Source organism: Prionailurus viverrinus, chromosome C1 (genome assembly GCF_022837055.1).
Source record: "Prionailurus viverrinus isolate Anna chromosome C1, UM_Priviv_1.0, whole genome shotgun sequence".
In the NCBI taxonomy this organism is placed as follows: domain Eukaryota; kingdom Metazoa; phylum Chordata; class Mammalia; order Carnivora; family Felidae; genus Prionailurus; species Prionailurus viverrinus.
This window is the reverse complement of record NC_062568.1, coordinates 204,643,725-204,652,489: the sequence shown is the minus strand read 5'-3', so window position 1 is coordinate 204,652,489 and position 8,765 is coordinate 204,643,725.

Below are 8,765 nucleotides of genomic sequence, written 5' to 3'. Positions count from 1 at the left end.
TTTTAGGAAACTAAAAGTTACATTTGTGGCTCACAGTATAATTCTATTGGATGGTGCTGGTCTAGAGTCTAGGTTTTATTTTATTTATGTGTTTTTTTTTTTTAATTTTTTTTTCAACGTTTATTTATTTTTGGGACAGAGAGAGACAGAGCATGAACGGGGGAGGGGCAGAGAGAGAGGGAGACACAGAATCAGAAACAGGCTCCAGGCTCTGAGCCATCAGCCCAGAGCCTGACGCGGGGCTCGAACTCCCAGACCGCGAGATCGTGACCTGGCTGAAGTCGGACGCTTAACCGACTGCGCCACCCAGGTGCCCCTGTGTTTATTTTTAAAAATGTATTTTATTTTTATTTTTGAGAGACAGAGAATGAGCAAGTGGGGGAGGGGGGCAGAGGGAGAGGAAGAGAATCTTAATCAGGCTCCGTGCTCAGTGCAGAGCCCAGTGCGGGGCTCGATCCCACCACTGTGAGATCATGGTCTGGGCTGAAATCAAGAATTGCATGTGACGGATCCACCCAGGTGCCCTTGGAGTCTGGGTTTTAAATCATACGTTCTAGGGGCACCTGGGGGGCCCAGTCAGTTAAGCACCCGACTTTGGCTCAGGTCATGATCTCATAGCTCATGAGTTTGAGCCCCGCGTCGGGCTCTGTGCTGATGGCTTGGAGCCTGGAGCGTGCCTCGGATTCTGTGTCTCCCTCTCTTTCTGCTCCTTCCCCGCTCATGCTCTCTCTCTCTCTCTCTCTCTCTCTCTCTCTCTCTCTCTCTCTCAAAAACAAACATTTTTAAAAAATTAAAAAATCACCGTGTTCTATGTCTGTATAGCTGCCTTTCCTTCCCTCTTCCCACTCCGTCCCCTGCCCCAGCCAGACTTTGAGCCTGGAAAGCCTTACTTTAGAAGGGCTCACTTGTCTTTTTATTTTCCATGGTGCCCTTAGATGAGATGGACACAGATTTGGTTTTTGGGTTTTTTTGTTTGCTTGTTTTCATTTTTTATTTTGAAGGCATCCTAAACTCTCAGGAAGTTGAAAAAATAGCCCAAAGGGTCACAGGTGCCCTTCACTGAGTTTCCCCAGTGACACTGTAGGTGATGGGGCGGGGTGGGGGGGGTGGTTGGCAAATGTGTGCTGACTTGTTCCAGCATGAACGTAGTAGGCTCCCACTCCTGTCTACCCTGCAAGGAACACAAATGTTCCAGACTTGGAAGCCAAGATGTTGAGAAGGGTTACTTCAGTGGGCCTTCAGAAGCCACACCTCCCTCTCCCTCCCTCCAGCCTGCATCCAATAATATGCTTCTGGAATGACCTTTTGGAAGTGACTCTGATGGCATCAGGTGGTATAGACATGGATGCAGTGTGGTCTGGTGGGAAAATGGAGAAGCCGGGGCATCAGCCTTCCCAATCAGATCCTGCCTTCACACTTACGACTGGTGGCCACTGCTCTGCATTCCCGTGACTCACTGTCCCCTCTGCAGAATGGAGCCAGTGACAGTGCTTTGCCTCACGGCTGGTTTGGAGTAACAGTGGAGGCCAGGTGGTGTCATAGCCACTCTACGGGTGGGGTGCGGTGAGGGAGCAAAGCGATGGCTTACCAAGTGGCCAGGACCCTGGGATCCCAGTTCAGATCCCCCGTTTCTGGACTGGAGAGCAGGCTTCACTCAGCAGGAATCGATTTGCTCTCAGCCGCCAAGAACAGATGCAGCTGGTACCCTGCACCTGCCAAGGCTGGCACAGCTTTTGTCCCACACAGCCTCCAACACAGATGGGCCAGTGACCTTGGCGTTGAAGCACGTGCCTCTCGGCAGCTCTGGGAGGGGGGCTGGGTGCGGTGTGGCACATGGCGCCTTCCCAGGGCTCCCCTGCACAGAGCTGTGCATCACTGGTCCCCAAGGCAGCAGGACGGAAACCATGGCAACCATGGAGCTGGGGCCCGAGACTCCTCTCCCTTGGCCTCTGAGCAGCGCTCCTCCCAGGGCTGCTGGTCCTTGGTCCTCACGCTTGGAGGCCTCTTGGGGCCTCCTCCTGCCCCCCCCCGCCCCCCGCTCCGCTATCCCAGGGTTTCCATTTCCTGCTGCGATTCCTGCTGGAGAAAATGACTAGTTTGCGAGCCTAGTTTTAAGCTGTTAATGGTGGTTCCTGGCAATGGGGAGTCTGCTGCCGTGCAGGCATTCAGCGCGGCTACTGTGAAAATACCATCTCTTAGGGCATCTTGGGACTGCAGATTCACCTGGTAGGATACCTGTAAGGCCTTTCCTGAGGTCATCTGACAGGGTGGCTTAAGCCAGAGAGGTCTGTAGCACTTGGCCTCTGGCTTTGCTGAACTGCGGGCAGGGACAGGTTTGTGGGGTTTGTGAGGTCTGCAAATAACAGGTCTTTGGAGCTTGTTCTTTGGACCCCTCAGATATAAAATGGGCTAGAAGCCATGAGGATCTCCCCCCTTCCCCTCTTTTTAATCCTAGCTGCCAAAATCGGCCAAAATCTGACCCAATCAGCTGCTGTCTTCCCTTCACGAAGCTTGACAGCCAAACTCCCGAAAAGATCATCTATACTTCCCGTCTCTACTTCTGCATCATTCATTCTCTCGTCAAGCCCTTCCGGGTTGGGTCTTGTCCCCACTGTTGAGACCACTGATCGCCTTTATTTTGCCAAATTCCATGGTCAGTCCTTCCACTTGACTCCTAACAGCATTTGACACAAGTGATCGTGTCCTCTTTGAAATGCTTTCTTCTCCCCCTTATGAGACACTGCAGTGCTGTTTTTCTCTGACCTGCTCACCTCTCCATTTGAACTTAGAGTGTTGGGCTATCCTGGGTCCCTGTCTCCCAACCTCTGCCCGGTGGATGCTCTCTCCCCAGTTGGCCTCACCTGGTCTTGTGTCTTTAAATGCCAGGCACTTGCTGGGGCTCCTGGGTGGCTCAGTTGGTCAAGCATCCAACTCTTGATTTCGGCTCAGGTCATGATCTCAGTGTTCGTAGGATCAAGCCTTGCATCAGGCTCTGTGCTGACAGTGCAGAACCTGCTTGGGATTCTCTTTCCCACTCTCCTGCTCATACTCTCTCTCTCTCTCTCAAAACAAAAACACACATTAATAAATAAGTAAATGCTAGGCACTTGCTGATGACTCCCATCTCTACAAGTGCAGTAGAACCTGCCTGCCAAGATTCTGCAGTCATTTGATTGACGTCTACTTGGATTTCTAATAAGCATCTCAAACAACAGGCCTCATGTGGGTTGCTTGATTTGTACCTCTATATTCCCAGTCTTCTCTATTCATTCATTAATTCAGTATTTGGCATATGCTACATGGTAGGGAGTCTTCTAGGTTCTTGAGATATGGTAGAAAATAAAAAAACAAGTTCCTGCCCTCATGGAGTTTATATTTTAGTTGGGGGTGTTACAGGTTGAATTGAACCCTGAAAAACTCATATGTTGAAGTCCTGATCTCTAGTACCTTAGAACTTATATGGAAATAGGGTTGCAGATGCAATTAGTTAAGTTAAAGTAAGGTCAATTGGAGGGGTGTCTGGGTGGCTCAGTTGGTTGGGCATCCAACTCTTGATTTTGGCTCAGGTCATGAACTCAGTGTTGTGGGATCAGGGCCCCACATCAGGCTCTGTGCTAAGTGTGGAGCCTGCTTTGGATTCTCTCTCTGTGTCCCTCTGCCCCTCTCATCCGGGAGATAAAAAGATAAGATAAAAAAGTAAGGTCAACTAGAGTAGTGCGGGCTTCTGAACCAATAGGACTGACGTCATTACAACAGGAGATTTGGACATAAACATGCACACAGGGAGAATACCATGTGAACACGAAAACAGAGATCAGGGTGATGCCAAGGAAGACCAAAGATTGTCAGCTAAACCACCAGAAGCAAGGTGAGAGGCACAGGACAGATTCTCTCTCCCAGCCCTCAGAAGGAAGCAACCTTCCTGATAATTTGATCGTGAGTTTCCAGCCTCTGCCTTTACTGTGAGGCAATACGTTTATGTTGTTTGAAGCCATTAATTCTGTGGTTTTTGTTATAGCCATCCTGGCAAACTCATACAGGAGACGACAGACAATATGCAAATGTGTAACATCTAGTGTGTCACAGAGGGATGCAGGTTATGGAGAAAACGGTGCGGCACAAGGGAGTTGGGAAGCACTGGGAGGGGGTGGTGGTTCTTTCATATGTGGCGGTCAGGAAGGCCTCACTGATGGAGCGATGCTGGAGCAGAGACCTGGAGGAGGAAAGGGCAGGGGCCGTGTGGGGATTCAAGAGAGGAGCATTGGAGCAAGAAGGAGGGGCAGGTTGAAAGACCCTCTGGAGGGACAGGCGCTTATGTTCGACACAGAATTCTAGGAGGCTTCCTCGATCCCCCTTCCTTCATGCACCACATCCAACCCAACACCAAACCCTGTTGGCTCTACCTTCAAAATATACCCAACATGTAGCCACTCCTCCCTACTTCTGCTGCTCTTATCTGCGTTAAGTTACCCTCATCTTTTTCTCGGGGTATTGTAGAAACCTCACAACTAGAAGTCTCTCTATTTCCATTTTTCCACACTCACACCCACAAGACTGCTCTTCATGTGGTGGGCAACCAGGGTGAGTCTAAGTTAGGCATGTCAGACCACTTCTCTCCTCTGCTCACCGGCCCTGAAGGCCCTGAAGGCTTTCCCTGTCTCTCCAAGGAATAACCAGGTCTTACACCGGCCCCACTCTGGGTGCACTGCCCACCACTGTTGTCCCTGCTGTCTCCGCTGCAGCCACCCTGGCCTTCCTGCCAAGTGGTGAGCAGGCCCAGCCTGCTCCTACCTCTGGTTCTTTGCACCAGCTGCTCCCCTTCTTGGAATGCCCTCTCCCAGCTCTTCATGGGCCTTAATGCTTTGCCCTGTTTAAACCTTGGCTCACCTGCGACCTGGTCGGTTCTCCAGGCCGAGGCTTTGCATGACATCGGTCTTCATTGGATGACAGAAGATGACTAGTGCATGTGCTCTAAGCACCACAACACCAGATAAATAACTTCAGGTAGGTTCCGTGGGTGATTTGAGAATTTTGCATGGCATTGTCTTTTGAATTCATATATGGAGGCCAGTGTTAGCTAATCAATACTGGTTCTTAAAATGATCCTGGGGGGTCAGCAACTCCTGTTTTATAGGAGAAGAAACCAAGACCATAGGATGGTTAAGTAACTTGCCTAAAGGCATGTGGTTGGCAAATGCCGAAGATGGATGTACACTTTGGTTTATTTAATGCCAAGGAAAATTCCACTCTGCTGAGTGGACTCATGTTCCTGTTTGTTTGTCGCTTGTGTCCTAGATTCCAGGAATATTTAATTTAGAAAAAAAGGTTTAAAAGTCAAATAATTATATTCTTGGTTTTTCAGCAGAAGGAATATTCCAAATACCATCTGCTCTTGGTCTCTCTTCTGAAGGGGGAAAGTGATGTCTGTGAGGGAATGATGAAGGCATTAAATGTTAGCGGAGTGCTGACGAGGGCTAATAATAGCTCCTGTTTTCTAAGGGTGTCCTATGTGCCAGGCCATGTCTAAGCCCGTCCATACCTCTTCTAACCCTGTGGCAACCCTGGAAGATATGCCGAGTCACGCTCCCAAGTCTTTACTCTTTGAGAAAAGAACACAGGTGGATTGTGGGCCATCGTGTGGCACCTGCCACTATCTGTAGGCAGTGAATCAGATGTGATGCTGCTCAGGGGTGGGGGAGGGGTGATATGACCTCTTAAGATGATTCTTTTTCGGGGCGCCTGGGTAGCTCAGTCGGTTGAGTGTCCGACCCTTGATTTTGGCTCGGGCCATGATCTCATGTTCATGAGTTCAAGCCCTGCGTTGGGCTCTGTGTTGTGTCAGTGTGGAGCCCGCTTGGAATTCTCTCTCTCTCTCCCTGCCTTTCTCAGCCCTTACCCCACTCATGCTCTCTCTCAAAATAAATAAACTTAAAAGAATTAAAAAAAAAAAGGTGATTCTTTTTCAGGGGACGTCCACGTTCCTTAACCAGAATGTCAAGATGTCTTCTGTTGTGGGAGCGATGCCCATTCATCACAAAGAGTTTCTCTGAGAGACAGAAAGTGCAGGGTTTTGCCTGGTTTGTATTTCTACTCTGATTTACTGGCATGGCCCCCATGCCGGCTGCCTCTAGTTTTTATGTCGAAATAGGCCATTTTTAGCTCTTTCATGGGATCATAGCTTCTGTCCAAGCCAATGAAAGTACTCAATAATGAAAAAAGAGAACTTCAGGCAGAAAGACCTTCTGATTCTGATGATTATAATGGGAGCTGAGCGTGTCAGTGCTGACTCAGACCTCATTACGGATTCGCGGGAAAGTGAAGGGTGACGTATTTTGTGTTATCAGCTGTCTGTCACCACAAACCACCCCAAGGCCTGTGCCTTCAAATGGTGAACGTCTGCTCAGCTTACTTCTGGGTGAGCCGTTGAGGCTGGGCTCAGTGGGGAGGTTCTGTGCTCACTGCGAGACTCCTCACGTGTCTGGGAGGGGGCTGGCCGGGAGCCGATCGAGGATGGCTTTGGCTGGAACCCAACGCCGCTCTCCTCCCCGTGGCCAGCTCAGGCGTATTCTCGTGGCCTAAGAGGGAGGTAACAGCGAGCAGACCTGAGTGTAGAAGACAACAAATGGGAGCCTGCGTGTGGTTTTGGAATCTCTGCTTTCTTTGCCTTCGCGAACACTGCTCAAGCCGCAGCGGGTCCCGGGGTGAGCGCAGAATCAGAATCAGATCGCGGGTGTACACGTGGACCACAGATAGAGCTCAGAGGGCGTGGATTCAGGGGGTCAGTAATTGCACGTTTTGTGGTCACGTGTGCGTGCATCCTCAGTATGGGCTCAGACAGCGCTCCTGGCATCTTCCCGCGCCTGGATGGCCCGACCAAGATGCACTGTGATTCTCTGATTTAAGGGACGTGCGTCTACTGAGTGTCTTGTGAGTTTTCGCGTTGGCTCGTTTGGGAAGAATTTCACAAAGCATGGCTTCCGGAGATATGGCATCACAGAGAATTGTCTTTTGTTAAATCAGAGTGGACGGGGCATGTGCAAAGGGAAGAGAGAATATTTCAGTAAACGATAAAATTCAAGAAGAAAAAGACAGCAAGCTCCAAAGAAGCCTCCAGTAAATCACAAACTGGTATTCCTGTGTGAAACGCCGCCCAGCTTTTGAAATAAACAGAGGTATGAGGATGATCTCAAATACTTTTGTTGAATTAAGAGGAGTTCGGGGGCGCCCGGGTGGCTCAGTCAGTTAAGCGTCTGACTTCGGTTCAGGTCATGACCTCACAGCTTGTGAGTTCAAGCCCCGCGTCAGACCCTGTGCTGACAGCTCAGAGCTTGGAGCCTGCTTCGGATTCGATGTCTCTCTCTCTCTCTCTGCCCGTCCCCGGCTTGTGCTCTGTCTCTCTGTCTCTCTCAAAAATAAATAAACATTAAAAAAAATTTTTTTTAAAAGATTAAGAGGAGGTCAGCTGTCAATTGCTATTAGCTCAACAGTCAGGGTTGAGTGCTGAGAGGCGTCAGGCAGGTACGTAGGCCACTCCACAGGTTCCCTTATCTGCTGTGAGGCATGTGATTCTTCTCTAACACCAACACGGATCAGCTAGAGTGACCAGAAGGCAGACCCTGAGCCTTTTACTCTGAGAGACGCTCTTGGAGGTAGGAGAGAACCAGATCATCCCTTGGCCGCAAAGTTGGAATTCTCAGAGGCAGAGAATTCACCAGAGGCAGGCTGGTTTTATTTGAAGGGAGCTGGACTGGAATCAGAACGTCTGGGTACTGTCCTTGCCTCTTCCAGTCTACACACATTGACTTACTGTCACACTCACTGTCACATTTACTGTGCGTCTTTGGGAAAGTTGCTTTCCTTCTCTGGGCTCTCGTTATCACCTATAAAATTAAGGTGCTTGGCTGAGGTCTCCTGCTTGTTCTGTGTCTCTAAGGCCAAGTCTCTGCATTGAGTCAGGGTTTAGAATCTGGATATGCAAATCCTTACATGATTCATTAATTTAACATGTTTACTGAGTCTCTACACATGCGAGGATCTGTTTTAGATGCTGCAGATATAACAACAATAAAGGAATTCTTGCTTTCCAGGAGCTTCTTTCTTCCTCCTCTTATTCTTCCTCAACCTCCTCCTCTTCCTCCGTCCCCACCTCCTCACCCCACCCTCTCCTCCTCCTCCTCTTCTTCTTCTCCTTCATCTTCGTCATGATCATCTGTAAAAGAGTGATGTAATACTGAATCATCCCGTACGGTGTGCTAAGTCCTCTCTTTACGTGTACCACCTAACTTAATTTTTATATTGGCCCCGTGAAGATAAGGACCCGTATTGCCGCTGTGCTGCGTATTTTCTGCTCACCCCTCTCCATCCCCTGCCCACCCTTCCTCGCCCTGATTTGTGCTCTAGGAGGGCTGAGCACATGCAATGACTTCCTTGTTCTTAGGCTTCCATTCGGGTTTGGTCACTGGAGACACTGGCAGAGGATCAGAGGAGTGAGGTGTCTGAGTATTTGTTTACCTGGCTCCCTTCTTACCAGGTGACCGTGGACTCTGGTTCTGGCCAGGCCGTCCCTTCCATACAGCCCTTTTCTGGATCCTGGCAAGCACTCTGTCCTTGCCTTTCAGGCCTTTGAGTGATTCAGTTTTCCACTGTTGCTAGCCCCAGGGGACTCTGCCTTATTCTTTGTTGTTTAAATCCCCACCACACCTTGGTGTGTAATCTCCCTGTTAAAGTCTTCTCCTGTAACTCACCATGAGTGCACTTGGACGGAT